Source organism: Colletotrichum spaethianum, assembly GCF_022836535.1.
Source record: "Colletotrichum spaethianum MAFF 239500 DNA, contig38, whole genome shotgun sequence".
Taxonomy (NCBI): domain Eukaryota; kingdom Fungi; phylum Ascomycota; class Sordariomycetes; order Glomerellales; family Glomerellaceae; genus Colletotrichum; species Colletotrichum spaethianum.
The window spans coordinates 110,607-131,607 of NW_026054808.1; positions in this window are offsets into that span (position 1 = coordinate 110,607).

Below are 21,001 nucleotides of genomic sequence, written 5' to 3' on the forward strand. Positions count from 1 at the left end.
CATCCCCATCTGTAATCTATGTATTCATATGAAATTTTCTCATAAACATTATTTAAGTTTAAAACTATACATGGAGAACTGTTTAATAAACTTTATTACCTTCATATTTTCACTTTCTTAACACGGGTTTGTAAAAGCAGTATATTAAGAATCTAGCAGCATAAACAATGGGTCAAAGTAGGTACTATTAGATATACTTAACACTTCATTTATATAGTCATACATCTTCTAGAGTGAGTTTCTTTCAACCTATCTACTATTATTTACTTTTATTACATACGTTCCTTATTAAATACCACTCTTCAAATTTCAAAGTATAAGCACTAGTCTTGTACAACCTATACTACCGTAAGATATTCTTTACTTAAAGCTAGACCTAGGATATAAACTAACATATGTATTAGAAAATAAGAAGTATTCTAAGCCTAGTAACGCCTGTTATGTCTATCAGCGCTATAGTCAACGCCGCCGATACTGTTGTACAGGGTCCTTGTACTATACTATACGGCAAATACCCTGGACCTCCTAACGTAGTCAGAAGTTAATTCCTTAAGTTTTTTGAATGGACGTGCACGAATAATATATATGGCAAAAGTAATACTGCCTTGGTATCTATAGGAGGTACTTTAACTGGGGTTAGTGGAATTTGCGGAGATGTGCCCTAATCGTGGTGCGACGCATATCCAGCAGGAAAGACATACCACCCTAGACTTAGCTCAGTTAATACCATTTATGCTTTCTTCTGTTCCCCTAAATGTACACAGAAAGGCAAGTAGGTATTACGGTCAAATATCTAACAGTGGCTTATTGTCTTAATACCTAAGGTCAATTCTTAACAACAGTGGCATGAATCGGGAGTCTGTCGTGGATGGCCTTGGGCATAGGTGGCAGTCCCCGTCTCGCCAATGAGAGACAGGCCGTGGCTATCTACCCAGTCTGCTATGTCATTCCCCCTATTCCTGTTCCTCGATCCAGGCTCCCAGGAGTAGTAATAAGCGTTAAGGTCCCTTGCCACAAGGACTCTTTTTGGCGGGCTGTATTCTAAGAGGGTTATAATCATGTGACTATAAGGATCTCCCGGTTGCCTGTATACGTTAACCTCAGTAATAGCATTATTAACTATGATCCATAAAATGTCCCTTGTCTATACAGGCCTCTACTGCTAGGCCTTTTACTTTATCCCTTTCTATATATAGGTTATTACCTTAGGTCTAGTTTTTCTGTCCTTCTAAAAATCTACTAGGACATATAAATCAAAACCTAGGTATATATTAATTTGCATTTTGTTAATATAGCCTATCTATAGTTCCTAGATAAGTATAATATTAATTAGCTTAGCCTAGCAGAGCTCTAAAAAAGCTGTATATACTAGCAATTACTTCTCTATATTATACTAGGCTACACGTAATACCTGTGGAGAGACTTGATTTAGTTTATGCCTCTAAGTTAAGTTCTAGGTAAGTATAGGTATTAGTAACGTTATAGTCCAGTTTCTAGGCTACCTTTTAACTTCTACTTAAAAAAAGTAGAATAACATAGTTAGTCTAAGAAGGACCCTTAGCATCCTAAGGCTTGTCCTTACTTATACTACTACTATTAGTATTTTTATTTTTAAGGTATATAATTAAGCTCTTAGAAGATATCCTTTTGTGTAACTACTTAGAGCTAAGTAGTTAATCCTGGTTAGAGAAAAGGAGGTCCTTAGGCTATTATATACTGTTCTGAGAAGCGCTTAGACTGGCTTTATAGAGGGCATTATAGGCCTTTTGTCCCACCTTACAGATCTAGGCCTGCTCCTTCTAGTCTAGGAAAGCAAAAATATTATCTATTATTATAGGCCTTACTAGACAATTCTTGTAGCTAGCCTAGAATAGCCATAACAGTTCATACACTTAGGCTTAGCTATATAAGGCCTAGTCTTATATAAGTCTAAAGCTTTACTATAGTTATTATAAAGTAGCTATTAGTTATAGTAGCTGTTTAAGTAATAACCTTAGTAGCTAAGGTCATGTTTAATAAGCGTCTTTTTTTTCTAAATAAGCTAAAACCTATAACTTTAGTTAAATAGTCTAAAGAGTTATACCTTTATTAAGAATAAGATCACCTAAAAGACTTTGTTTATAAAGGGGTTTAGCCTAAGGCAGGATTACTAGGCCTAGGTAAGCTTTAGTCTTGTTTAGGCAAAGACCTCGTCTTTAATCAAGGTAGCTAGGTCTAAGGCGTCCCTGTTAACGCTCCACAGTTTAGCTAGGTAGCACAGAACAACATAGGTAAACTACTTTATAAAGGTCTTAATCTTATAAGCCCTTAAGTAGCCTACTAGTTTTTACTTATCTACTAGAAAGCCTTACTAAATCTACTTATTTAATAGCCTTAGTAAGTATCTAGTTATAATAGTAGATATAAAGGATATCTACTAGTTAAAGGTTAAAGGTCTAGTAAACTGTCTAGTATAAAGCAAAAGGGGTGTTCTTTCAGGCAGCCAACAGGCCCTCCTCTAGGATACAAGCAAAGACCCAGAGGTCTTCTTTCGGCTAGGGTTAGGGCTGGGTTTTTGTCTATGGTCTAGCCTGCAGGCAGGTCAGAGCCCAGTGGGGGTCTAGAGCTACTGCTAGTGCTAAGGCTATAACGGTAGCCTAGCTCCAGGTTAGTATCAAAGCATATTCCTTATTAATAAGCTTCTTTAGGGCTTAGATCACATATACTATATCCTTTTTTATAATCTACTTCCTAAGGCCCTTAAAGCTAAAGAAGATATTATTAATAGACTACATAATAGTTAAAAAGATATTTTTATAGGCCTTATAGTACCTAGTCTTCTCGTTAAGAGTAAACAAGATAGACCTAGTAGTAGTCCTACTAGTAACTAAAGTTAAGATTAAAGGCCTTTTTGCTAATAGTAGAGCTGGATTAAAGGTGTTAGGCTAGTTTTTTGCAAGGCTAGGCTAAAGTAGCTAAGTCTTAGTATTGTAGTAGCATTTAGCCCTTGATAAAGTAGTTGGCTCTAGAGGTAGCCTAGAGCCCTAATAGGGGCCAGCCAGTAAGGCTAGTAGTAGTCTAATGCTTACCGGAGGCTGTGAGGCTATTACGGAAAGGCTCTAGAGCAGAGAAGCAAAGAGTTTTCAGCTATTAAGGGCTCTAGTGATTCACTACCTAATTCACTAACAGTAGTTACTAAGACAAATTAAGCAAAAGAAAAGTTATAGCAGCTTCTTACTTTAAGCAGTAAATCAAAATTAATTTCATTTTATAGTCTTATTATATTACTGTTTTAAGACTTTACTTATTAAACTAATATCTAATTTTTACCTAGTTATAGTAAAAAGTAGTTTAAAGTTTTAGAAAAAGTTTTTATTTAGATAATATTAAATAGATTCTCTCTTCCTAAGAGAACCTGTGTGTATGATTATACTTAAGTTAAAGTTAAGGTAAACCAAAGATATATTTTCTATGATTATCTTTCTAAGTACAAGACTTAGCTTTTATACACAAAATACATAATCTTATATATCCCTAAGTTAATTCAGTATAAATACACTTTTAATTCCCTTAATAAATAACTAAGAGCTAAATATCTAGTCTATACCTTCTGCTATAATATGTATCCCTAAGTTATACGTGTTATATAACTAGCTAGTGCTATTATTTTAACAGATAGTTTTTTTAATATTCTTATAGTTAATACCTAGGTTACTAAATAAACGCTTTATCTAAGATACTAGGAATTACTTATATATTACTTAAAAATTCTTTAGATTCTCTATACGTTATTTATAGAACTTAAATATCTTATAATAATTTAATAATTCTAAAGTTATTTCCTTAATTATATAATTATAAAAGGAATCTTTATAATTAAACTAGTTAGATATATTTAGTGTTAGACTAAGATATTTGTATTACTAAGCCTATAATTATATACTCTTAGCGTATAGCTAACTAGCTTATAATCTACAGCTAGTTTAATAATATCTACTGTTAGAATAATAGTACTAGCTAGTTATATAACATGTATAACTTAAGGACACATATTATAGCAGAGGGTATAGACTAGATATTTAGCTCTTAGTTATCTATTAAGAGGATTAAAAGTATATTTATACTAAACTAACTTAGAGACGTATAATATTATATATTTTATATATAAAAGCTAAGTCTTATAGTTAAGAAGATAATTATAAAAAATATATTTTTAGTTTATTTTAACTTTTAACTTAAGTATAATTATATAAATAAGTTCTCTTAGGAAAAAAGAATTTATTTAAAACTAATTAGTAGTTATTTAGTAATTTATATAATTACTTTATATAATTATAGATTAGTAAAAGTAAAGAGATAAGACTTAGGCTTTATAGCTAGGTTACTAGATAGTCTTATACTTTATATAAAGTAAGAAATCCTTAGAGATACCTAAGAGGTTATACTAAAAAGTCTTTTATACTAAGAAGCCTTAATTTTACTTATTATTTGTTATAACCTAGAAAGCGTTAGTTAACGTAACCACCTAGAATAAACCTACAAGGGACCAAGGGAACAGTTAGACTTATATATGTATAACCACGGCGCTTACAGGTAAAAGTCAGAATAGAAGAACTATAAACAAGTCACGTGATAATAAGGAAGTAATCAAAAGATAAGGTAATTACTAAGAGTGATTACTAAGTAAGCAGCTTACCTTAGGCCTACTTTAGTTAATTACTACTAATAGTATTATAATAAATAGATATAAGTATATAGATAGGACTTAAGCCTAGAGCTTAAGGACTCTTTATAACTCTTTAGTAATTAACTTTGTAATTTACTCTTTTATAAGTAACTCTTAGATTATCCTTCTATTATAAAGCTATAAAGCTATCTATACCTAGATATACCTAACTAATTACTAAACACTAATAGACTAGCAAGATTACTAATAAGACTTACTTTACTATTACTAAGTATTAACTTTAGCTACCTATTAACAGAAAACACTACTATTAGATATCTAACTATAACACTTTAATTGCTTTTATTTAATAAGTTAACCTTAATACTTACTAAATAGTAATAATATCCTCTAAAGCTACCTTAACTTTATCTTTTAGTAGATCTAAAAAAAAAGCAGTTATACCCTCTAAACTTATAAGCTTAGACTAAGAAATAAAAAGCACTAAATCCTTTAGTAATAAAAACAATAATACTAAAATAGCTAAACAACTTAAAAAGGCCTATAAGAATATCACAGATATATAACAAATATTTAATAATAATATAGTACTCCTTAACTAACTTTAGACTAAAGTCTAGTAAACTAATAACCTTAGAAAAGAAGTTTATACTCTTTAAGCTACTACTAATATTATCTTAACCCTAGTAAATAAACAAAAGAAACTTAAGCTTAACTCCCTTACTATTTATAACAAGACCCCTAGAACGCTTAAAGAATTCTTAATATAAGTCAAGACCTACTAAACGTTTTACTCTGGTAACTTCTATATAGAAACAGAGAGGATTATCTATATAGGTACCTTCTTTAAAGAATAAGTCTTCTCTTAGTTTAAACTTTACCTAGAAAACTACCTAGACAATAAAACGCTAAAACACTATAACCTAGAGACCTAGTAGATCTTTAAGAGCTTTATAGGATTTAAGTATACTTTAAAATCCTTATTTTAGAACCTAGATAAGAAACAATAAGCTAAATAAGACTTAGTAAACCTTAAATAAACTAAGTTAACTATTAACTATATTATAGAATTCTAAAGAATTTATATATAACTTAATTATACTAATAACACTAAGATCTTTATATTCTACTAAGGACTTAAAAAAGAAATAAAAAATAAGTTATTTAAGCTTAACTAACTAAATAACTTCTTATAATATATAGAAATTACAGTTAAAATTAATACTAAGCTATATAAACAGTAAAAAAAAAAAGGAGAAATATGCTATTATTAGCTAAATACTAGTAAAAAGTATATACTATAAAGACCTAAGAATTTATAGCTTAACTTATACTAGTAAAACAATTAACAACATAGTAAGCTAAGTACCTCTTATAAGTAACATAATAGACCTATAAACGTTAATGCTATAACTAGGAAGCCTTACTAGAACTACTAAGATCTAAAGGACTTTAAATACTATAACTATAAGAAGCCTAGCTATATAGCTAAAGACTATAAATAGCTTAAGTAACTTTAGAACTAACTTATACCTAAAGGTACTAGGAAAACTAATATAGTAAAAAGAAAAGTTTTTTATAAATAAAAGAACTAGACTACTTACTTTAATAATAACTATTTAGTTTATTAAGAACTAAAAGAGCAAACTAAATAGTACTTATAATAGCCTAAACCTAGGACTATAGTAATCTCTTAATAAACCTAGAAAAAAGACTACCTAGACTAAACTATAGTTTAGTAACTAAAACAACAAAACCAATAGCTAATTACTAAGCTTATCTAAGCTAAGAAAGCTATATAAAGCAAAAAAGATAACCTTTATATACCTTATACCTTAAAAGTCATTAAAGAACAACTTTAACTATATATATAAGCCTAAAAAAACTTCTAGAAACAATAAGTACTTAAGAAGAACTTTAAGAATACTCTTAAAAAAAAAAGGAGTATTAAACCTAAAAAGCCTACTAAGATAATAGCTATAAAACAAAAGTAACTATAATAACCTAGATTTTCTTTTCTAAGACTTAGGTTTAAGGAACTTATACCTTAAGAGTTAATTAAAGTACTTAGTAAAAAAATAAGCTTTAAAGAAGAACATAAGGAATTACTTAATAAGTTTAAACCCTTAAGTAAGCTTAAAAGAAAAGCTATTAAGTAACTTATAGATCTTAAAAGATTAAACTAAACTTCTATATAATTAATATTTTACTAAAATATTAAGAAAAAAACTAAGATAATTATATTTATATTATTATTAGAAGAAGAAGAATCCTTTAATAAATTAGACACTAAACAAAAAGTCTTTTATAAAAAGAAAATATAGCTCTATAAAGCTAACTAAAGCTTAACTTATTATAACCTAAATAAACCAATAGCTATATAAGTAAGTATTAACTTTAGTAATAACCTAATAATTAAAAGAGCTTAGCCTACTAAAAAGAACTACTCTAAGTACGAACCCTAGTACAAAAAGGATAAGGATAATTAAAAAGTCTGGTTCTATAGAACAAATAATACTAGAATTAACAAGAAACTAGTAGTATTTATCCTAAAAGAACCTATATTTAGAAACTATAAGTACTTTAACTAAAAATATATATATTATACTAAAGTATTCTAAGCTAATTATATCTATAATAAATACTAGTTTTACCTCTAGGATAAGAAACTTAATAACTTCTTCTCTTAATAAAGAAAGTAGTAGCTAATTCTTATAATCTACCTCTATTACTAACTTAGCATATAAATAATTAAGGAATTTAAAGTAAGCTAATTATATATATAACCTAGTCTAAAACACCTAGTTCTATACTATAATAGACTAATTAAACACTAGTCTAAATATATATATAATAAATATATAATATATTATATAAATAAGGTAAAGGCCCAGAGAACCTAGATTAGAGAACAAACCCCCCTTAAAGTAAAATCAGTGAATATAAAAAGAAAATTAAAATACTAACACTACTTAAAAAACTAAGAACACTATCTATATAAAGATAGTAGAAAGTAATACTAAGAAAGTCCTTATACCTTACTATAACAACAAACACTTTATACCTTATTCTAAGCGTCTATATTAAAGAATAGTTTACTTAGGTTATAATTAATAGTAAAGTATAAGTAAACTTAATATTACCTTAACTAATAAATCAATAAAGAATTACATAGAGATTCAAAGAGAATTCTTATACTTTATAAAACATAAAAGGAGAAATAGTTAAGTATAGTAAAAGCACTATTAACAAAGAAACTATATAACTCTCTATAGTTACTTATAACTATTAAGAACATCTAATCTTTAATATAGTATAAATTAAAGACATAAATATTATCTTTAAAATCCTATAGTTATAATAATATAACCTAAGTATAGATTAAAGAACAAGCTAACTCTAATAAAGAGATTTAACTATAAAGTAGTATTATAAGCTATAACTCCTAAGTGAATCAAAATAACATAAATATATTATATATATTAAAAGAATCAAGCCTATAAAAAATAAATAATTTAAATAATTTATTAATAATTAATAAGAAAAGGAATACCTCTCTCTAATCCTAGAATAATACTATAAGTATACTAAACTCTTTACTAAAGAATTAGAAACCAGCTTACCTAAACACAGCTTATATAATCACAAGATTCCACTTAAGGAAAAAGTATACCTAAAGTTTCATAAAATCTACAGACTTAATAAAACAGAACATAAAGCACTTAATAAATACCCTAAAAAAAACCTACATAAAGGTTATATCTAACCATTAACATCTTCTACAAAATACCTAATATTATTTATACTAAAAAAAAATAATAAACTATAACTCTATATAAATTACTAATAACTTAACAACATTATAATTAAAAACTACTATTTATTACCTTTTATCTTAGAATTATAAGACTAGCTATACTACACTAAATAGTTTATAGCTATTAACCTTAAAGGAGCCTATAACCTAATTAGGATAAAGAAAAGCAAGGAATAAAAGACGTGTTTCTACACTAGGAAAAACAACTTTAAGTATCTAGTTATACCTTTTAGACTTACTAATATACTTACTACCTTCTAGATAATAATTAACTATATCCTAAGAGAATTTCTAGATATATTTATTATTATTTACTTAAATAATATACTTATCTACTTTTATACCCTTAAAGAATATAAAAAACATATTTATATTATACTTTAATAACTATAAGAAGCTAAACTACTAGTTAAACCTAAAAAGAATATATTTTATAGCTAATAAGTTAACTTCTTAAGATTTACTATTATACTAAAAAAATCTAAATAAAAAATAAAAAGATTATAGCTATTAAGGACTAGCCTTAACCTTAAAATATTAAAAACATCTAATCCTTTTTAAGATTTATTAACTTTTATTGACAATTCCTTAAAAAATATTCTAAGAAAATTAATTCTCTTATTAAGCTTACTAAAAAAAATATACCCTTTAAATAAACCAAAGAATAAAAAAAAGCCTTTAAAGAAGTTAAATAACAAGTTTATTCTAAACTAGTTTTAATAATCTTAGACCTAAGAAAACCCTTTAAACTAAAAACTAATACTTTAAATTATATTATTAATAAATAACTTAACTAATATAATAATAATAAAAAACTATACTTTTATGTTTTCTTTTCTTAAAAGCTTAGTAAAGCTAAGCTTAATTACTAAATCTATAATAAAGAACTTATAGTAATTATTAAAGCTTTCTAAGAATAAAAACCTTAGTTATTTAAAACTAGATATAAAGTCAAGGTCTATATTAACTATAAGAACTTTACTTACTTTATTACCTCTAAAGTCCTTAACAAATAACAGATTAGATAGTCTGAATTTTTATTAGAATTTAACTTTAGAATTATTTATATTAAAGGATCTAAGAACAAAAGAGCTAATACTTTAAGCTAAAGACTAGACTATAAAACCTTAGTACTAAAAGAAACTTAAGTTATTTTTAAGAAAAACATAAACAATAACCTTATCTTAGTATAAAAACTTATTATAATTAGTACCTATATTAATACTAGTATAACTAGTAGAATAACACCTAAACAGATTATAAAGATTTATAGTACTAAGGCCTATAAACACTAAGAAGTTACTAAGACATTTAAATAAATTTAATAATATTATAATATATAAGTTACTTAAGCAAAAGTAACTTTAATAATTAAGGATTATAATATATATAAGAAAAGTAAAAATAGTTTATATAAACTATATAAATAATTATAACTACTACTAGTATTATTAGAAGCTTAGTACTTAATCTCTTTAGACTTTATTATTAAACTCTTTAAGTTAAAAGAACTACTTATAAAAACCTATTATAATAATATATTAGTTATTATTAATTAACTTATAAAATACATATACTTTATTTTATACTTAGAGTTAAGTATAATAGAAGACCTAGTATATATATTTTTAAAATATATTATTAATAACTATAGATTACCTAAAGAAATTCTATCTAATAAAGATAAACTGTTTATGTTTAAATTTTAGAAATTTCTAATTTTATAACTAGGAGCTAATTATAAGCTATTAACTACTTTTTACCTATAAACTAATAAACAAACCAAATAAATTAACTAAATACTAAAATAATATCTATAATATTATATTAACTATAACTAAAACAATTAAGTACTACTACTACTAATAGCTTAATTTGCTTATAATAGTACTATAAGAGAAAGTATACTAAACTCCTTATTTTACCTGAATTACAGATTTAAGCCTATAGTATATAAAGAACCTTAATAAGGACTATAAGTATTAAAGGCTATAATAGATTATAATAAATTATAAGAAATCTAAGAGAATACTATTAAAGATCTTAAATTTATTAAAGTATAAATAAAGAAATATACTAATATATTAAGAATTAAGGGATTAACCTTTAAAAAAGAAAATAGTATATATCTTTTATTATATAACATTAAAATAAAACAACTAAGTAATAAATTAAACTATAAAAAACTTAGACCTTTTAAAATCATTTAGAAAATCTTAAATATTAACTTTAAACTTAATTTACTAAACATAATAAAGACCTATTTAGTCTTTTATATTACTCTACTAAAACTAGTACTATAAAGATTAAACACTAACAACTATATTATTATAGAACTAAATAAACTAAAGTATAAAGTTAAACAAATCAGTAATAAGTAAAAAGAAAACAAAGAAATATAATATCTAATTAAATAGAAAGGATATAGACATAAGGATAATTCATAAGAACTAGTCAAGAACCTCTAACACTCCTAGTAACTCCTTCAGAACTATTATAAGTCCTAGAACCTTTAGCTATAAAACCCTTAATAAACAGCTTACTAAAGGACTACTAAGACAGATTACTAGGATCAAAAGACTTAAAGAAGAACAGGTTAATTACACTAAAACTACTACTAGCCTATACCTTATAAACCGCCTTAACCACTAGATTAACAGATAAATCCGCAGGCCACTTAGCAATAGCCTCATAACCCCTCTTAAAAATCATTTGCTTTTCTTTATATAAACAATCAAGCTAGGCAAGAGATATATCTATCTCTGCCTATATAAGATAAAACAATTCTGCTTGTTTTTATAATAACTTAGCTTTTTAATAAAGTAACTTCTTTTTTTACTTTTTAGCCTTATCTAAATAATTAGCTTTATTTAGTAAGTAATCTACTATAATTATTAGAAAACCTTATACCTTAGAACTTTAGGAAAACACTTATATTTATAAATTATATTATTATTACTATTATAAGAATAACCTTAATAAGTATACTCTTAATATTTCTAAAAACCTATAAGTATCTTATAGTAGATCCCTTTAAAATAATATTAACTATATAGTATTTTGATTTTAATTTTATGCTTATAAATTCTTAAGGAATCTATAAGATAACGCTTAGTAGAGGAAGCCTTACTAGATTTAAGGGTATTTAATTTTGTTGTATTAGTTACTAGTAATATAGTGGAAAAAGAATAAGAATAAGATAAACCTAGGGATAACCTGTAATAAGAACCTACTTACCTATATAGGTCTAAGGGGCTAGACCTTTAAAGGGGAGACCTAATATTATGACCTAGAAAGCGTTAGTTAATGTAACTACCTGGAATAAACCTATAAGGGACTAGAGGGATAGTTAGACTTATATATGTATAACTATAGTACTTATAGGTAAGGGTTAGAACAGAAGAACTATAGATAAGTTATATGATAATAAGAAAGTAATTAAAAGATAAGGTGATTACTAAAAGTGATTACTAAGTGAGTAGCTTACTTTAGGTTTACTTTAGTTGATTATTATTAATAGTATTATAATAGATAGATATAAGTATATAGATAGGACTTAAGCCTAGAGCCTAAGGACTCTTTATAGCTCTTTAGTAATTAACTTTATGATTTACTCTCTTATAAGTAACTCTTAGATTATTCTTCTATTATAAAGCTATAAAGCTATTTACGCCTAGACGTGCCTGACTGATCACTAGACACTAACAGACCAGCAAGATTACTAACAAGACTTACCTTACTATTACTAAGTATTAACCTTAGCTACCTATTAGCAGAAAACACCACTGTTAGATATCTGACTATAACATTATTATTTACTAAGTTAAACTAGGTAAATAAAATAAAAATAACTTTTATTTAATTATTATATAAGATAGATTCTTGTTATTACTTACTAAGCTAAACTAGACAAGAATCTTTATTGTACTATATATAAAGTATAAAGTATATACTATAACTAACGTATCTATATAGTAAGTTACTACTTATAGTAAGTTACTACCTTTCTTTTACTCTTTTACCTTTTATATAAGTTAATTTAGCTATAATATATAAAATTAATTAAAACTACTTATTACTTTTTTCTTTATTATTGTCCTAAACTACTTTATATATTTATACATTATATCTAGGCTTTTTACAATTACTATATTATTATACGCATAGTTTAGCACCTTCTGTATAACCCTCCTTCTAAGGGTTATTCTCTTCTCTAGTATAAATATTACCCTTTTTTACTTAAAGTACCTTTACTTTAGTAGTATTAAGTAACCCTTTAAGATATAGTTAAGTCTTTTTAGCTCTTTAGCGTTTATTTAGTATCTCTACTATTATATAATACTTTTTCTTTTTAGTTTTAGTAAAAGTAAACTTATATATTAATTTACTAATACTTTTAGCTTAGAAGTTAATAATCTTATATATTACTATTAATAATATAACAGTATAACTCCCTTAGCTAGATGGTTGTACGTCACAAGGGTATATAAGCAGTGTTAACAGTAGGGCTTGTACGTGTGTAAGCACTGACGGATCTTTTGGGTTAATTGGGTTAATTGGTTAGGCCGTAGAGTCAAAGGGTCCTTGTAACCGACGTCACTGTCAGCGTCTGTTACAAATAAGTTACTTTAATACTACTAGATCTTTTTTTTAAGGGAACTAGTACTTTGTATGCTATTTAGTGCTATAATTAGTATCTTAAGCTCCTAAAAGTCTTAGATACTTAGCTATAAGCTAAATAGTATTAGTGTCTTTAGCTTAAAGTTTAAGTAAAAAATAACTACTTTAAGGTTAAAAGGTATAAGGCCTACTTATTAAAAACTAGCTTATATATTATTTTTACTTATTAAGGTAAAAAATACTACTTTAAAGGTAAGAAAACAGTTATCTTTTATAATATATAAAATTTATATTTATATTATCTTCTTAATTTTCTTATTATATAAGTACTTTAATAAGCTAAAGTACTTAATATTAAGAGGCTAAAGCTTGTATAATAAATAAGAAGGTATATAAAAAGCAATAATGTTTTATTTCTTATAGTATTTATTAAAGTTAGTTAATTTATAGCTATTATAGCTATTAAGGATTAAGAGCTAATAAGGACCTTTTATATAAGTCCTTATATACTAATTAAAGTACTTTAGTTAATTTAAGCTAATATTATTTATTATTTATCTATTTTTGCTTAAATAAATACGTTATATAACTAAGAATTAGCTATTAGTATACTAAGAGAAGAGGTAATATTTGCTCTTTATAATAATATATAAAGGTAATACCTAGCTATTTATATATATACCTTAAATAACAGAAACCTATTCTTAATTATTAGGCTACTTTATATAAGGTCTTCTTTTATAGTTAAAAGTTATAATAACCTTTACATATAACAGTATTTCTATTAGGAAGCTAATTTTATTAAAATTATAAATATTATAATCTTATATTTTATACTTTATAATTATGTTTTATATAAGTATAAACTAGCTTTATATAATTATAAGATCTTTAGCTAAGGCCTTTTAATAATTAATTTAACATTAAAATCGTATTTTTAATTAAGGTTATTATTATATAAAGTTCTTTGCTTATCAGGGTCTAACACATATTATGTTACGTTTAAAAAGGAGTTAGTTAGCTATATTTTATATGTCTTCTTGTTGTAGAGAAAACCCTTAATTAATTAGGTTAATAACCTGTTTAAGAATTACCTCCTCTTTTATTATAGTTATTTTTATTAAATTTGGTTGTTTTTTGGCTTATATAACGTGTCTAGTACGTTAATTATATAGTGTTGTTTAAAGGACCTTAAAGATAAATACTACTTTTTTATAGATATTTTTAGGTCTTATATAATAGCTTAGATAGTAAGGATAATACGACTTTTAATCAAGGAGAATTATATGTTTATATGTAGAGGAAAGTTAATATAAAGGTTAAAGAGGTAAAAAGAAGAGAAAGGTAATAACTTGCTATAAGTAGCGACTTGCTATACAGATATGTTAGTACTAAATAAACTAATTTTAATGTTCTATAATATAAAACAACTACTAAATATAATATAGTTTCCTAAGAGAATCTAAAAGATAATCGTTAAAGCTAATATAATAATATTAATAAATACTTATTAACGTATAAAGAAATAAGTATAAAGAGTAAAGTCTTATTATATAGTTATATAGAAAAAGACTATGAATCCTAGACGCTAAGGAAATCTAGTTAATATTATATAAGTATTATTTAAAAAAGAAATAACTATATATATTATATATATTAATATAAAAAACTTTATGTTAGGTAATTAAAAGAAAACCTAATAATATTTAATTTAAGACAAATAACTTAATTACATTAGTTAACACTATAAAAATAAAGAATTAGCTTAGAAAAGTTATATATTATATCCTTAATACTTCTACTTTATTCCTGTTCTTGTTATATAATATAAATAAGTTAAGTATATATTTTAATAACATTAATAATATAATTATATAATAGAATAGAAAACCTATCTTAGTTATATAGAAATAAAGTTACTTATTCTTTAACCTTAGTTATATAAAAGCTAACATATTCTTTATAAAAGAATAACTTTAAAGGCTTTATAAACGATTTAGATATTTTTATATAAACCGTCTTTATTACCTCTTAAAAAAGGCTAAGTATTATAATATTAATATTAATATTTTAAAAAAAGTCTAGAAGTTTTATTATTATTATTAATTATATAATTTAGTACTAAAAAGGTTTAAGTTTATACTTAAAGATAAAAGCTACTTTAACTATAAAATAGTTATAAATATTATATAAGTAAGAAATAAAAACACCTTATATGTTATTAATATAAAGATAAGCTTTTAAAGAGCTATTTTCTTAAAGTCCTTATTTATATAAGAAATATAAAATGTACTTTATAAATACTAAATTAGTATATATATTAGTCTACTAGACTATATTATATATAACCTAGGTATAAACTTTATATTAGTAGAATTTAAGAACTATATTAATATTATAAGTATATTATATAAAGAAATACTAGTAAAAGCCTATTAAGTAATAAATAAGATAAAAAGAACTTATACTCCTTTAAGGTATATATATTATATCTTATATACTAAGCTTAAGTATAACATAAACAAGAAAACTATTCTCTAAATAGCTATAAAGGTATTAAACGATGTAACTAGTCTATATAACATTATACTTACACTACTTATCTTTAAGATATATCTAAGGATTAATAAAGACTTACCTTTATTGCCTAAAATCACTTAAAGGGCAAAAGTAATCTAAAAAGCAATAAAAATACTTTAAAGTATTTATATAGAAGTAAAGATTAATTATGTAATTAACACTAGAAATAGCCTTAACCTCTAGAGTATATTATTACTACTAATCTAAAGTAAGGTTCTAGTATAAAGGAAAAACAAGAGATAAACTAGACTATATAAAGTCTAGGCTATAAAAGGCTATATAGTAATAGTTAAGATAGTTAATAGTCCTATATAGTTTCGTGTAATATATATTAAACTATACTATTAAAATATACTATAGTTAAATTTAGATATTATATAACTTATTTCTTAGATATAACTAAATAAAAGAAGAAGACTAAGAAAAGGCTAGAAAAAAGCTATATAATAATTACTATATACTAATTAAACATTTTTATCTTAGAAAAAAAAGACTATAAAGAGTTTATAGAAAAGTTATAGGTTAACAATATAATTATAACTAACACTAGGTACTTTATACAAAAAGTTAAACTAAATAAAAATAAATAACCTTATTAACTAAGAAGTCTTTTCTTTTATACTATATAATCTAAAAAAGTATAACTACCTTTATATTTATAAGATATAAATAGTATAAGAGATAAAGAACTTATTATCTAAGCTATAGTTATAAGGATTATATAATAAGAATTAATAGGCCTTTAACGTCTTTAGTAATAAGAAGATATCTTTTTTTGTTATGTAATAAAAGAATAAAGAAGATATTAGGAAAGCTAATATCTCTTTATCTTCTATAAATTCTCTCTCCTTATTATATAATTCGTTTACTAGGTTTTCTCCTTAAAAGTTAAGAGAGTATAAGGCAAAATCTCTTTATAGTTCTTATTTAAGTATACTATATACCTAAAGGTATTTTTCTTTTATACGATTATGTTCTTTGTCTAAATAATTTATAGACTAATAACTTTCCTTTTTATATATAAAACATCTTTTTTTAGATATTATATAATTAAACTTAGGTTATAATAAAGGTTAGCCTTTTTAAGGTTATTAAGAAGATCCTTTGTTATTTAATAGTTTATTATATAATAGTTATGGGTAATTTTTGTTATTAAAGTATTTTTTATTTATAAAGTTAATATTATATAATATAGACTTTTTATTTAAAGCGACTTATAGTGATGCTCTTAGGCTAGAAAAGAATTGCTTATATATATAATATGCTTTAAGATTACTTAGAGTAGTTTTTAGTTCTAGTATACCTTTATATGCTTAAGTAACTTATATATAAAGCATAATTTCCCTTTGAAAACCTAGGCTAAGTACCTGTTATATAAGGGGTATCTTATCTAAGAGTATTTAATATATCTATTAGATTCTTATTTAGATTATCTTGTTTAACTTATATAAAGAATAGACTTGTCTAATTTGTTTAATAAAAAGTGTAGTTAATGTTAGTGTTAAAGTGTATTTTTAATATATTATATATCTTATTTTATCTCCTTATTAATCTAATATAATAAAGATAAAACTCTTCTATATAATTAGCTAAGATATTAAGAAATACTATATAGTATTAGTCTTTAGTAATCTTAAGGTATTAATAAAAACTAATAAAGACCTTTGTTTTATTATATAAAATATTATAAAGCTTACCTATATAATTCCTATTCTTTTTTTATTCCTTTTAAAAGATTAAGATTATAGTTAGCTTATAAAATCTATTTTAGATTATTTGTTGTAGTAATAAGTTATAGATGTTATCTTTTTAATATAAAGGTATTATATAACCTTGGATTTATAAAAAACTCTTAACTTCTTATATAAATCTTATTTTAAGAGGCATATTTCTTAAAGCTAATTATAACTACTTTTATATAACTAATATTTAAGTTATTTATATATTATATAAGGGCTTAATTAGCTTTATTATTAGTTTAGTTATGTTTTAAGATAAAGTTAATTTAGGGTTTAAAATAGGTGTTTAAGTTATTATAATTATATAACTTAATGTAAGTGTTATATAAGTAGAAAGTTATTCTTCTTGCTTATTAAACTTCCTCTTAATCTGTTTAATAAATTTAACTAGCTATTAATTTATATTTCTTATTAATAGTAATTAAAATCCTTTTAGCTTAATAAGTTATATAAACTTTGCTTTAAATATATATAGACCTTTTTTTATTAGAAAATAGATTACTTATTAAAATCTTTATATAGTAATATTATTAAGTTTTCCTTTAATTATTTAAAATAAAGTATTTCTATATTAATATATATAATATATATAGTTATCTCTTTTTTAGATAGTGCTTATATAATATTAACTAGATTTCCTTAGCGTCTAGGATTTATAGTCTTCTTTTATATATATAATAAAACTTTACTCTTTATACTTATTTCTTTATATATTAATAAGTATTTATTAATATTATTATATTAGCTTTAATGATTATTTTCTAGATCCTCTTAGGAAGCTATATTATGTTTAGTAGTTGTTTTATATTATATAACGTTAAAATTAGTTTATTTAGTATTATAGTATATACTTTATTTTCTATATATAGTACAATAAAGATTCTTATCTAGTTTAGTTTAGTAGATAATAATAGGAATTTATTTTATATAATAATAAAATAAAAGTTATCTTTATCCTATTTACCTAGTTTAGCTTAATAAGTAATAATAGGTAAGATTAAGGCTTCTTAGTACAAGAGACTTTCTAGTATAACCCTTTAGGTATTTCTAACGATTTTTTACTTTATATAAAGTATAAGACTACTTAGTAGCTTAGCTATAAAGCCTAAGTCTTATCTCTTTATTTTTATTAATCTATAATTACATAAAGTAATTATATAAATTACTAAGTAACTATTAATTAGTATTAAATAGATTCTCTTTTTCTAAGAGAACCTGTTTATATAATTATACTTAGGTTAAAAGTTAAAGTAAACTAAAGATATATTTTTTATAATTAATTTTATAATTATAAGACTTGGTTTTTATATACAAGATATATAATCTTATATATCTTTAAGTTAGTTTAGTATAAATATACTTTTAATCCTCTTAATAAATAACTATAACCTAAATATCTAGTCTGTGCCCTCTACTATGATGTGTGTCCCTGAGTTGTGCGTGTTGTACAACCAGCTGGTACTGTTATTCTAACAGTAAATAAATTACTTTTCTATAATTTTATATAAGTCCTTTTTCTCTTTCTTTTTCTCTATTAATAACTATAAGATAGTAATTACTTAAAAGTAATCTAGTTCTAGTACTTAATACACTTTAGTTAAACCTAAAATTAAGTATATAAAAGGCTATATTACTCTATAATATATTATTCTTTTCCCTTTAACAATAACAACATAGCTTACCTACTAAACGTAATATTTAACTACCTTACTAAAAATTAACCTTATATAAAGAAGATAGTATTATACAATATATGATTAACTTAGATTTATAATTGTTTCCTTTATAATTAAGTGTTATTTAAGAAATAGCTAATTAACTCCTTTGTAAACATAACGCATAACGTATTAGGACGAACTAGGCCTTAAACTTTATACAATAACAACCTAAGCTCGAAACGCGTTTTGATTGCAGAATCAACTATTAGAGAGTACTTTATAAAGATCTAAACGCATATTACACGTGGTTTTCTTTTATATAAAACATAATTACAAAGTATAAGATATATAATAACAATATCTATAGCTTTAATAAGACTAGGTTTATAATAAGTAAAATCTTAGCTAAAATAGTTATTATAACCTCTAACTAATATAATAAGCTAAGAGTAGTATAACAAGTAAATTAGGAATAGGTTATAATAATCTAAGGTATTAAGTTATATAGCTATTCTATCCCATTATATATTATCTTTATAAGCAAAGTCTATCTTAACTCCTAGACGTATAATAGCCTTCTTTTACTTAACTAAGTAATTACACTTATAGAAAACAGTAAGATAATAAATGTAAAGGCTTAAAATAAGTAAAACACTTTGATTTAGTAATAATAATAAGGGGTTATTTATAATAGTCACAAGAAAAAGTAGAGAAGAATAAAGGTAAACAGAAAAGGTATATATATATATTAACCGTTAAGGTTTCGTTATACTTCGTTGTTATTAAAAACTGTTTAAGTAGAGGGAATATCTCTTAGTTATATAGAAAGTCTCTTAGATATATAAGTATCTAAGTATATATCTAAGCGTATATCTAAGCACTAAGAGGTACTTATATGTTTCTTATATATATATATATATACTTATATATACCTATAGATAAGCATTAGAAAGGAGTAAGGTTTTACGTTTTCATTTTTCCTTTTATTAGCCTACAAACACAATCACAGGCCTAATCAGACGTGACTAAGCAGGACCCTTCTAAGTATAAAAGAAAGCTCTAGTCAGATACTATCACAAAGATCAAGATCTCATCATCAAGCAAACAAACAAGCTTAATATACTTAGATAAACACAAACAAATTCATCACTTTAATATCTAAATAAGACATATAATAAGTAACTGTTACTTTGTTTCCTTAGGCCTAACTAGACCTCTAAGGTCTAAGAGGGTATCCTCCTCCTCCAGAGATCACAACACACATATACATACCACTTAGCAATAAAAGCAAATCTGAACAGACTACAAAACGTAAAGGATACATTTTTCTAGTTTACTTATAGCCTTAATTAGGCTAAAAAGGACCTAAAAAAAGTAGTATTTTATAGTCTAGGCATTAAAGTAGTCACTTAGGGTAATCAGTCACTCTAAGTACACTCATAATAATACTAGGACCTTAGTGTTTAGTATAGTTTATATATTAACTACCTACTTACTAGCTTTCTTTATTCTATATAGTTTTAATAGTACCTTAAGAGCAAATTAAACAACTAATCTTCTTATTATTTTTATTTTAATTATATAATAAATCTAATATTAGTACCTTAAAAATAGCTTTAACTAATAGAACATATTATTAAAAAAATATAAAAGAAACAATATCTTTAACCTAATTAGACTTAATCCTAGATATAGAAGTAAGCCTAACCTTAAGAAACTATAATAAACAAGACCTAAGAAAAGCAGAATTCTTTAAAAAAACAAAGAAATAAACAACTAGCCATAATAACACAATACAGCCAGACAAACCTTCCACATAAGCAATCCTTTTGTAGGTAAGCACTAAGTAAGCCTAATCAAAAAAAAAAGCCTATAAGACATAAAAGAAAGAAGAAAAATAATAAAATAAGAATAATACCTT